Raw genomic sequence first — 13,197 nt, 5'->3', positions numbered from 1 at the left:
AGCAGCATCACAATAAATGGAGAGAAGATTGAGGTTGTCAAAGACTTCACATTGCTTGGTTCTACAATTGACGGCAATGGAAGCAGCAGTCAGGACATCAGACGATGTATAGCACTGAGCAAGTTGGCTGCAAAAGACCTCTGTCAAGTGCTGAAGAGCAAAGATGTCTCCTTGAGGACTAAGTTGCGCCTAACACAAGCCATGATATTTTCAATTGCCTCATATGCATGTGAGAGCTGGACAACCAATAAGGAAGACTGAAGAAGAATTGATGCTTTTGAGTTGTGGTGCTGGTGAAGAATGTTGAAAGTACCATGGACTGCTGAAAGAACTAACAAATCTGCCTTGGAGGAAGTGCAGCCAGAATGCTCATTGGAAGCGAGAATGGCCAGACTTTGTCTTACCTACTTTGGTCAAGTTATCAGAAGGGACTATTCCATGGAGAAGGATGTTATGCTTGGTAAGGTGGAGGGTCGACGAAAGAGGGGAAGGCCCTTAATGAGATGGATTGACACAGTGGCTGGGCGATGGGCTTAAGTATAGTAGGGATTGTGGAGCTGGCGCAGGACTGGGCAGTGTTTTGTTCTGCTGTGCAGAGGGTTGCTAAGAGTCAAAGATGACTTGAGGGCACCTAACAACAACAGCAATGGCCACCACTTGATTCTTGTGGAAATATGAGCTTGTCTGAAGCTCTTCTGCTTGCTTCAGAGAAGCCAGGCATCTTGATTTTTTGTATGAAACACTTGGATTTGAATATGAGCAATTATTTCCACCCACACATATATACACACGCACACATGCACACACACACACACACACACACATTGTTCAGGCCTAACTGTAATAGGGGAAAAGAGATCCGAGATTCAAACAGGTTCAATAGAGACACTTTTATTAAGCCTTGGACATCCAGGGTGAGGGAAACCATCAGCACCTACAGAGTCCAGACAGTGAATGGCGCCTGCTGAGTCATGGCTGTGGGGCTAATTATACGTGATTGAAAACAAAGGGAATTGTCATCACAAAATCATGATTGGTGGCAGCTGGATTCATCACCACTGCAGGCAGGACTGCAGAAGTGGGAAAAGGCCATGATTGGGGTACGTACATAATTGAAGATAGAAACAGGCTGGGTTCTGGGCCTTGACTGCCTGGCTAGGAGGTGGTCTGTGTACGCTGTGATCCATGACCGTGCAGCCTGAGTCATAGCCACAGGGTGGCTACCAAACAATGCCGAGACCGCGGCCTTGATTTAGACTAGCAAAGGACACACTCAGGCAAGTTCCCTGGTTTCTGTGTGAACACAATCTACTTTCACCCAAATTCTTCCCGAAGGCAAACTGCGCCCTCTGTAGGTGTGTCCTAGAACTTGTCTATGGATAGCCACAATGCTGGTCTAATGGTCAGAAAGAACCCAAATGGTGTCTGACACTCATGTCAAGCTCCAAAATGGCTCCCACTGCAGACCACAGCCTTCCACAAACCAAAGGCTTTAGAATTTAAGTTCTAATAAAAAACAAAACTTGTTTATGCCCTGAGTTTGCCTTGTAGAATGCCAGTTTGCTACGTAAGGCCCTACGATTCTTTGGTGTGTGAGTGGTATGCTTCTTCTAGAGCTGGGATTTTTTTTTTTTTTTTTTAAAGTTTTTACTGTGTTTTTGGTGAAAGCTTACACAGTAGATTAGGTTCCCATTTGAGACTTCCTATACAAATAGCTCAGTGATGCTCGTCACATTTTTTCACAACGTGGCCTCATGCTGTTTAGTTGTGTTCTGGTTTCTCCTCTCCTACAGCCAGGATTTCGATTTTCTTTTCTACGTCATCAATTGCCAAGTAAAATCCAGGATTTGACCTTGAGAATGACTTAATAATAACTGTCCTTAGTAGGTAAAAGGAGCTCTGGAGGCACAGTGCTTAAGACATCTGAGTATTAACCAGAGGATTGGTGGTTCAAACCCACCAGCCACTCTGTGGAAGGAAGACTGGGCAATTTACTTCCATAAAGATTTACTGTCTTGGAAAAACCTAATGGGGGTCGCTATGAGTCGGAATCAACTGGATGACAGGGGGTTTGGTTTAGTAGCTACTGAAAGCTCTCTCTGTTTAGACTCCCCAAAAAACCCACTGCCGTCCAGTCGATTCCAACTCATAGCGACCCCCGAGGTGGTAAATCTTTACAGAAATAGATTGCCTAGTCTTACTTCCATGGAGAGGCTGGTGGGTTTGAACCACCAACCTTCTGGTTAGCAGGCAAATGCCTTAGGCACTGTGCTATCAGAGCTCCTTTCTCTGCTTAGAGGTGGGTTTTAATTTCCTTCAGCCAAAATGCTAAAGAAGAAAAGGTGTCTCAGGGAGTCCAAACCCTGCTATCCAATGTACTTCAGTCTCAGGGAGTTTTACTTAAAATGGAACGTGAATGTGAATAGAAAAATAAATGCCTTTAGGAGGTCGATCATCCTTTAAAGTTAAGCTGAAAAAGCAACCTGGTTAAGTGCTTTTCATTGTTTCAGAATCTTTGTGGGGCTGACATTTGTTATGAAAGTGGCTTTTCACAGTTTTATTTATTACCTTGTAATGCCATTAGTAAGGAGGAAGATGAGGCAATCTACTTCCCTAAGGATTTACAGCCTTGGAAACCCTGTGGAGGTCGCTATGAGTCTGCAGTGACTTGATGATAGTGGGTAATACCATAATTAAGGAGCCCTGGTGGCAGCAGGGGCTAAATGCTTCACTGCTAACAGAACGGTCAGCAGTTTGAATCCACCAGCTGTTCCGCAAGAGAAAGATGAGGCAATCTGCTTTCATAAAGATTTATAGCCTTGGAAACCATATGGGTCAGTTCTACTCTGTCCTACAGTGTTGCTAGGAGTCATAATTGACTTGATGGCAGTGGGTAATGTCATTATAAGGAGTCCTGTTGGCACAACGATTAAGCACTCGGCTGCTGACCAAAAGATCAGGGGGTAGTATGAACCCATCAGCTGCTCCTTGGGAGAAATAGCAGTCTGTCTGCAAAGACGCACAGCCTTGGAAACCCTGTGAGGCAGTTCTGTGTCCTTATAGCGTCAGTTGTTGTTGTTGTTGTTATGTGCCGTCGAGTCGGCCCCGACTCATAGCGACCCCTCCTTGGGTTTCCGAGGCAGTATCACTACGGAAGTAGGATTGCCCAACCTTCCTTCCGAGGAGTGGCGTCTGGCGTCAATAGGAGTCCGAATCCACTCGCAGGCTTGAATTTCAAGTCCTTATTTGTTATTCCATGCTGCCACCTAGTGAAACCACCAGCTTGACCGTAAGAAAACAGGCAGCTGTGCCTGCAATTTCAGATTTTGTTTCTGTTTTGATAAGCATTACAATTCTCCTGAACTATGTAGCACTTTTGAATAAAAACATTAGTATCTCTGTTGTTGTTATGTGCCATCGAGTCGGTCCCGACTCATAGCGACCCCTCCTTGGGTTGCCGGGGCAGTATTACTACGGAAGTAGATTGCCCAACCTTCCTTCCCAGGAGTGGCTGGTGGGTTTGAACCACCAGCCTCTGGTTAGCAGTCACGTGCCTTAGGCACTATGCTACCAGAGCTCCCAGATTAGTATCTCTAACATTACCTAAAAAATAGGAGAGTTGATGAAGACTGCCAGAACCCCCAAAATTATGCCCCTGCAAGCAGGAATTGGACTCCACCCCTGTGTCTCAAATTTCAGCCAAATGATAGATAGCCCTCTACGTGAACAGTGACGGCAGGAGGGGGTGCTGTTATCAGCAGTCAGGCACACAGGATCAGGAGCGCAGCCTTTGCCCAGGAATAGAGCTAGGAAGGCTGCAGGGGTTGGAGGGAAGGAAGGAGGCAAGTGGTGGGCACCGGGAGAAACGGGAAGAGTGCTGTTGCTTTGTGGGCATTGCAGCGAATGGCACAAAACAGAATGTACGTGCACTGTTGAATGGAAAACCAATTTGATCTGTAAACTTCATCCAAATTTTTTAAAAAAGGAGAAAAATGAAAAAACAAAGAGCTATGCAATATTTCTGCTTTTAGTCTTTTTTCTTTTAACTTCTTTACAAATATAAAATTACTTAGATTTTTGGAACATGGTAGCATAGTGGCTAACCAGACGGCTGGAGGTTCAAACCCACCAGCCACTCCTCGGAAGGAAGGTTGGGCAATCCTACTTCCGTAGTGATACTGCCTTGGAAACCCAAGGAGGGGTCGCTATGAGTCGGGGCCAACTCGACGGCACATAACAACAACAACAACAACAAAATAAAATTGATATTTTAAACTTTATTATCCTTAAGTATAGCTTGCTTTGCGCACAAAATTGTCATGTTTCATGTTTTGGAAATGTGGCAATTCAGAAAAATGGTGGTTTCCTGGAAAAAGCTTCTCAGTTGGAGTGCTTGTTTATGGGAAGACATTCTTCTTCCATCAGGTGTCTACCCCCATAAATGTCTTCTATTACCCAGGCCTCCTCCCATCCCTCCCCATCGTCCGTCCTTTCTTCTGCCTCAGTCTCGGGATCTGTTTGTTTCATTTCTCAGTCAAAGTGCTTACTGTTGTCAGTTGTCATCAAGTGGCCACCGACTCTCCATGTAACAGAACAATGTTGCCTGGTCCTGCACCAGCCCCATGCTCATTGGCATGTTTGAGTCCGTTGTTGAGGGTACCGCATCGGCCCATCTCATGGAGGGTTTCCTTCATTTTGTCACCCCTCTACCTTACGAAACACGATGCCCTTTTGCAACAATTGGGTTTCCTAATGAGATGTTACCAAAAAGGAGATCTGGGGTGCACTGGTTAAGCATTTGGCTGCTAACCAATAGGTCAGTTGTTCGAACCCACCAACTGCTCAGCGGGAGAAAGCTTTACAGTCTTGGAAATCCTGTGGAGCAGTCCTGCTCTGTCTTCTAGGGTCAATATGGCAGTGGGTTTGGTGTTTTTCAATGAAGTGCTAGTTTGCATACTGTGGTGACTTGTGTACTGTTGTGCCGCTGGTGGCTATTCCACCGCTATTTCAAATATCAGCAAGTTAACCCATGGTTTCAGTGGAGTTTGCAGACTCAGACAAATCAGGAAGAAAGGCCTGGCAATCTTCTTCTGAGAAATCAATCAGTGAACACCTACTTCAAACTGAGAAACAAAACTCATGGTCATCGGGTGGATTCCGACTCACAGAACCCCCATTGGGTTTTCAAGGCAATAAATCTTTATGCAAGTAGATTGCCCCATCTTCCTTTTGCAGAGCAGCTGGTGGGTTTGAACGACCAACCTTCTGGTTAGCAGTCAAATGTGTTAGGCACTGCACCACCAGAACTGCTTGAAAACCTCCCTAGGATTTGAAATTCCCACTGCATGGAAACAGGACCACCTCCCTTCTATAAGAAGACTCACTGACTCTTAGCATTGCCTTCAGCTAGAAATGAACTCACACTATTTTTTTTTTTTTAAATGTACCTCTCTCAGTTTGTAGAAAAAACATATGCACATGGGCCAAGTAGTTTTCCATGGTCCTAGACTTGTTCACAGCAGAGGGGAGATTAGGCTGAAGTGTCTGGATGGTGCTTGAGTGTCCTACACACGATGACATGCTCTTTGTCCTTGGTCAGAGAGCTCAGTGAGGCTGAGCTGGGAGGCGAGGGTCTGCCACACATGAACAGGAGCAGGTGACACTGATCAGCAGATGGGACTCAGCCCTGGAGCATCTGAAGTGGGCTGCAGTCACTGAGGAAGTGCTCAGATCCAAACGGCTTTAACCTTCCACCCCTGGGGCCGCCTCCTGTCCCTGCACCGGTGCAATCAATGTTCAGAAAAGCCACTTGGCTTTTGGTCTTGGCTCCTGGGAGCCAGACCTACACCTGAGGCTAATGGCTCTGTGTGTTAGGGGGGCTGACCAGCCTGAGAAGTACCAGCATGGGGAGTCACGCATTTTATGGCTTGTGGCTGGTACCTGGAGGAGGTAGGGAAAACCCCAGGTTTGAGGCCTGCTTGCTGGAATTGGAGGGAGTTGTGTAGACTCCTGAGTTTTCCTCAAACCCACTCATCAGCTCTGTGGGGGAAAAAAAGCCCTGTAATCTGCTTCTGTGAATATTACAGCCAAGAAAACCCTTGGAGCGGTTCTACTCTGTGCATGGGGTCACTATGAATTGGAATGGACTCCACAGTAGCTAACAACACCAGCCCAGTGACCTAGCCCCAGGTGGCTGAGGATGAGAGAGAGAGAGAGAGAAGAGCTACTTGGGCAACTGGGGTCTGAACTGAGCAGGGCAAGGAAGCTGAGATTTCTACAGGGTGCAGCCAGTATGTGGAGTGTGATTTGCTGTCCATCTCACAATTCAGTGTCAGAAGTGGGTGATCCAGTCCCCATGGACTGGCCCATCCACTTAACACTGTGAGTAGGAGTTGTTAGAGGATCCTGGCAGAGTAACAGGGCATCCTGGGCAAAATGAAATAACTGAAATAATAGGGCTTGTGTCAGCCAGCCCACCCTCACCAGAGGGACTGGGCTAAGCAGAGGGCCGCCAGGCTCCATAGAGGGCTATCACCTTGTCTGAGGTGGGATGGAACCCAAACCACCTCTGTGATCCCTGAAACATACTTCACAATTAGGGCCAATAAACAAACAGACAAAAACCCAGTTATATCAAATATCAATATTAGATTTTTCATAGCAGTAAATCAATGTTAGAGATAAAGACATTCAGCATGTAATGGTAGAATGGGAGCTCTGATAGTGTAGTGTCTAAGGCATTTGACTGCTAACCAGAAGGTTAGTGGTTCAAACCCACCAGCCACTCCTTGGAAAGAAGACTGAGCAATCTACTTCCATAGAGGTATCTCCTTGGAAACCCAAGAAAGGTTTGCTATGACTCAGGATCGACTGGACAGCAGTGAGTTTGGTTTGGATTTTTGGAATGGTAAAATTACATACCTGTTGTACATAGGGTCACTATGAGTCAAAGCTGACTAGATGTCACCCAACAACAACAACAACAGCAATAAAATAAACAATTTGCCAGGAAACTGGAATTGTTCTGAGCACACCTGCACTGAACAACATTGTTTTTTAAGATATTTAAGCAAACACTGAGAGAATTTCAAGGAAGAATGGCCAAAAGGGTAAGGTTTTACTAATTGTGGGAGAGTTTATCATAGCTCTCTCAGAATCTGAGAAATAAAGCAGACAGAATATTTTAAGGATTTAGAAAATTCAAACAATATACTAAAAGAAGCATAATAGAACCTTGATCCTATCAATTAGAGAATGGACATATACAAAGCCATAGAACAAGTTTCAATAAATCCCAATAAACTTATACACTATAGACCATGTCATCTGACTAAAATCAGTTCCCATACTTTTAGAAATTAAAAATATCACACTTACTAATGTATGCAAGGAGCTCTGGTGGCATAGTGCCTAAGGCATTTGACTGCTATCCAGAAGGTTGGCTATTCAAACCCACCTGCTACTCCTTGGAAGGAAGACTGGGCAATCTACTTCCACAGAGATTTACCCCCTTGGAAACCCAAGGAGGGGTCACTATGAGTCGGAATGAACTCGATGGCAGTGAGTTTGGTTTGGGTTTTTATTAATATATGCTGGATAATCTCTTTTCCTTACAGTCAAGTGATTGTAGATGTTACTATGTCTTCACAGCAATATCTAGAGCAGTATTTGACCAGACAACTGGGTACCACACCATAACCAAGTCAACACTTAAAATTAACCATCACACATCTATTGCCTTCAATGATAACCCATCGCTCTGGCTGTAGGAAACAGAAAGAACTGTTGTCTAATGACTTGATCAGTTGGGCTCAGAGTCCTTGCAGAGTACATCACTGAACAGCCATTAGCCTACCACCTAAAAATTAATTGCTGCCAGGGGATGATGCCACCAGTGTCCACTATAGGACTTGGTAACTTGTACCACCTTTTTGGCTTGGAACATGACTGGCTTCTACTCAACTGCCATTATCCCTCTGGTTCAAGTGTGCATTGAAATACACCTGTGCCTTGATTATATCCTCCAACCCCACCCCTCACTTAGACATCTGTAGGCATGAGATATGCCAGTATATGCTGGGTCTTTGAGGGAGATTTATAGACCTTTTACTTTCCTGCTGTCATTGGCAAATGAGAGTTAAGGTGCTTCATTCAGAGCACTTATTGCAGCACTGTCTTAAAATCCTGAGCTGGGTAGAGGGTTAAACTTCGGTAAGACACTGAAAAGTCTCAAAAACGAAACCCATTGCTAATGAGTCAATTCTGACTCATAGTACCCTATACAATAGAATGGAACTGACTCACAGGGCTTTGAAGACTGTACTCTTCACAGAAGTAGACTAATGCATCTTTCTCCCTCAAAGCCACTAATGGGTTTGAACCGCTGGCCTTTAGGTTAGTAGCCAAAAGCTCTTACCATTGTACCACAAGGGCTCCTGAAGACAATGAGAGGACCTGCAAATACCCCACGGATTCAGCTCCAAAAATATCAATTAAGATGAACATGCGTCAGAAACTTACAAACTATCAGACATTGGTTACATTTGGGGAACCTAAGACTCAAATTTCAACCTAATATTAAATTTCAACTCAATATCCAAACCTAATTATTCAAATTTATGCACTAACTACTAATGCCAAAGATGAAGAAACTGAAGATTTTTACCAGCTTCCATCAGAAATTGCTCAAACATGCAATCAAGATGCAGTGATGATTATTGATGATTGGAATTTGAAATTTGGAAACAAAGAAGATTGAAGAGTTGGGAAAATATGACCTTGGTGACAGAAATGAGGCTGGAGATCACATGAACATATTTAGCAAGACCAATGACATAGTCATTGGAAATAACCTTCTTTCAACATCACAAATGGTGACCTGTCAACCTTGTCAAATGGAACACATAAAAATCAAATCAACTATTTCTGTGGAAAGAGATGATGTTGTTAGAAGTGCTATCGAGTTTGTTCCAACTCATAGCAACCCTATGAGCAATAGAACAAAACAATGCCCAGTCCTGTGCTATCCTCACAATTTTTGCTATGCTTGAGCCCATTATTGCAGCCGTTGTGTCTATTCATCTCATTGAGGGTCTTCCTCTTTTTTTTTTTTTTAAACCAAGAATGATATCCTTCTCCAGGGAATAGTCCCTCCTGATAACATGACCTAAGTATGAGAGAAGACATCTGGCCATCATTGTTTCTAAGCAGCATTCTGGCTGTACTTCTTCTAAGACTGAGAAAACCAAACATTCTTCTGGCAATCCATGGTATACACAATATTCCTCACCAACACCATAATAAAATGCATGGATTCTTCTTCTGTCTTCTTTATTCATTGTCTAGCTTTCACATGCACATGAGGTGATTGAAAATACCTGACCTTGGCTTGGGTCAGGCAGATCCTAGTCTTCAAAGTGACATCTTTGCTCTTTAATCCCATAAAGAGGTATTTTGGAGCAGACTTGCCCAGTGTGATACAGCATTTGATTTGTTGACTGCTGCTTCCATGGGTATTGATTGTGGATCCAAGTAAAATGCAATCCTTGACAAGTTCAATCTTTTCCCCAATTATAGCATGACTATTGGTTGCTTATTTGTCCAATTGTGAAGATTTTTTCTTCTTTCTGTTGAGGTGAAGGCCGTTGTCTTTGATCTTCATTAGTGAGTGTTTCAAGTACTCTTTGCTTTCAGCAAGCAAAGTTATGTCATCTGCATCTTTGCTGTTACTGAGTCCTCCTCCATCCTGATGCTGCATTCTTCTTCATACAGTCCAGCTTCTGGGACTATTTGCTCAGCATGCATATGGAACAAGCACAGTGAAAGAATACAACCCTGACTCCTGCCTTTCCTGATTTTAAACCATGTAGCATCACCTTAGCATAGTACCTTAGTACCTAAGGCACTTGACTGCTAACCAGAAGGCTGGTGTTTCAAACCCACCAGCCACTCCTCAGAAGGAAGATGGGGCAATCTACTTCCGTAGTGATACTGCCTCGAAAGCCCAAGGAGGGATAACTATGAGTCGGGTCCAACTCGATGGCACATAACAACAACAACAACAAGCATCACTTTGCTCTGTTCTAATGACAGCCTCTTTGTCTATGTACAGATTTTTGATGAGCACAACTAAGGATTCTGAAATACCCATTGTTCCCCAAGTTATCCATAATTTCTTATGATCCATTTAAACAAATGCCTTTGCATAGTCAATAAAACTAACAACAACAACAACAACAAAATAAACCCACATATTTCTAATATTCTGTGCTTTCAGCCAAGATCCATCTGACACCAGCAATGATATCCCTCACTCCACATCCCCTTCTGAATCTGGTTTGAATATTGGGCCGTTCCCTGTTGATGTACTACTACAACCATTTTTGAATTATACCAGCAAAATGTTATTTTCCTGTGATATTAATAATATTATTTGATAATTCCCAGATTCTGTTGGATCATCTTTCTTTGGAATGGCCAAATATAGATCTCTTCCAGTCAGTTGGCAAGGTAGCTATCTTCCAAATTTCTTGGCATAGATAAGTGAGCACTTTCAGGCTTGTATCCATTTGTTGAAACATCTCAGTTGGTATGCCATCAATTCTTGGAGCCTTATTTTTCATGAATACCTTCAGTACAGCTTGGACTTCTTCCTTCAGTACCACTGCTTCTTGATCAGAAGTTACCTCCTGAAATGGTTTAACATCAACCAATTCTTTTTGGTACAGTGACTGTGTATTCCTTCCAACTTCTTTTGATGTTTCCTGTGTCATACAGTATTTTGCCCATAGAATCCTTCCATATTGCACCTTGATGCTTGAATTTTTTCCTCAGCTCTTTCAGCTTGAGAAATGCTGAGCATGTTTTTCCCTTTCGATTTTCTAACTCTGGGTATTTGTACATTTCATTATAATACTTTACTTTATCTTCTTGAGTCACCCTTTCAAATCTTTTCAAGTGTAATGCTGTCACTGACAGGATAATATCCATATGCATACATAGAAGACCAGTTAATACAACTATTATTCAAATTTGTGCAACAACCACTAAAGCCAAAGATGAAGAAATTGAAGATTTTTTAGCAACTTCTGCAGTATGAAATTGATCAAACACGCAATCAAGAAGTATTGATAATTACTAGTGATTGGAATGTGACAGTTGGAAACAAAGAAGCATCCAAAACCAAAAACCAAACTCACTGCTGTGGTGTCAGATCTGACTCGTAGTGACTCCTCCTTGGGTTTCCGAGGCAGTATCACTACAGAACTAGATTGCCCAGTCTTCCTTCTGAGGGGTGGCTGGTGGGTTTGAACCGCCAGCCTTCTGGTTAGCTGTCAAATGCCTTAGGCATTACTCCACCAGAGCCACTCAAAGAAGCATCAGTAGTTGGAAAATATGACTTTGGTAATAGGAATGATACTGGAGATCGGAATGATAGAATTTTGAGCACCAATAGCTTAATCATCTTCAATACTTTTTTCAACAATATAAACAGTGACTGTGTTCAAAGATCTTACCATATTAAATCTAAGCAACTAGATCTGTGGGAAGAGATGACAGAGAATCTTAGTATCATCAGTCAGAACAAGGCCAGGGACAAATTGTGGAACACAGCAAGAATTGCTCATATGCAAAATTAGGTTGAAACTGAAGAAAAGTAAAACAAGTCAATGAGAACAAAACTACACCCTTGAGTATAACACATATGAATTTATAGACCATCTGAAAAATGGATTTGATACATTGAACACCAGTGATCAAAGACCAGAGGCATGAAGAGAGCAAAAGTACATTCAAAAGATGGGAAAAAAAAGAAAGACCAAAATGGATGTCGGAAGAGACTCTCAAACTTGCTGTTGAACAGAGAGTAGCTAAAGCAAAAGGAAGAATGATGAAATAAAAGAGTTGAACAGAAGATTACAAGGGCAGCTTGAGAAGACAAAGTAGTTTAATGAAATGTGCAAAAGACTTGGAATTAGAAAACCACAGGGAAAAACATGCTCAACATTTCTCAAGCTGAAAGAGCTGAAGGAAAAAATTCAAGCCTCTAGTTGCAATATTGAAAGATGCTATGGACAAAATATTGAATGATGCCATGAAAGACCTCTTTAAAGGGCTCAATAGCAAAGGTGTCGTCTTTGAGGACTAAGATGCACCTGACCTAAGCCACAGTATTTTGAATTGCCTCCTATGTATATAGAAGCTGGACAAGAATAAGAAAGACCGACGAGTAGATGCCTTAGAATTATAGTCTTGGCAAAGAATAGTGAGTCTACCGTGGACTTCCATGTGAACCTACAAATCCAAGTACAGCCATAATGCTTCCTAGAAGGGAGGGTTGGGAGACTTTGTTTCACATGCTTTGGACATGTTTGCAGGAAGGACTAGCCCCTGGAGGACATCATGCTTGGTGAAGTAGAGGGTAAGCTAAAAAGAGGAAGACCCTTAATGTGATGGATTGACATAGTGGCTGCCAGAATGACCCCAGAATGACAGCAATGGTTGTGAGGATGACACATGACCAGGCAGGCAATATTTTGTTCTGTTGTGCACAGTCACTATGAGTCAAGAACTGACTCAATGGCACCTAACAACAACAATGTTTCCAAAAGCAGATTGCCAGGTATTTCTAATACAGAGCCATTAGGTGTGTTCGAACTGCCAAACTTTCAGTTGTCAGCTGAGTGCTAAAGAGTTGTGCCACCAGGGCTCCTATACACTTCTATAGTTACTTTCTGGTGTTTATGAACTAAACTCCTTTCAATCTGGAACAAAGGCCAAGAAACCTATGTGTGGGAGGCTGTAAATATAATTTTAATGGAGAAATTCTGGAAAAACAACTGAGAATAACTGTAGCCCTGAGTGGGGTGGGGGGGTTAGAGTTCTTTGGAAGCTACTTGACTATTTATATGCACATGTCCAGAAAATTTATTGAGAAAAAAAAAAAAAGGATAAAAAAGCCCCATATTTTTAAACTCTGATTTTCTAATAGCAAGCACATTGGCAATTTCTTAGAAGCCTTAATAATTATATTTTACTTGTAATGAGGGCTTGGTGGAGGTTTGCTCTGTGAATTCTGCATGTATTACTTATTCACTTCTCATAGCGATCCTGGGAGGAATGCGTTTCATGTTTAAACAACTTGCCCAAGGTCATACAGCTATTGAGTGGAGGAAGTGAGGTTCAAACCACACCGTC

The sequence above is a fragment of the Orycteropus afer genome, unplaced genomic scaffold, assembly GCF_000298275.1.
Source record: "Orycteropus afer afer isolate SDZICR_OR568_19922 unplaced genomic scaffold, OryAfe1.0 scaffold00262, whole genome shotgun sequence".
Lineage (NCBI taxonomy): Eukaryota > Metazoa > Chordata > Mammalia > Tubulidentata > Orycteropodidae > Orycteropus > Orycteropus afer.
Note: the sequence above shows the minus strand (reverse complement) of the source record.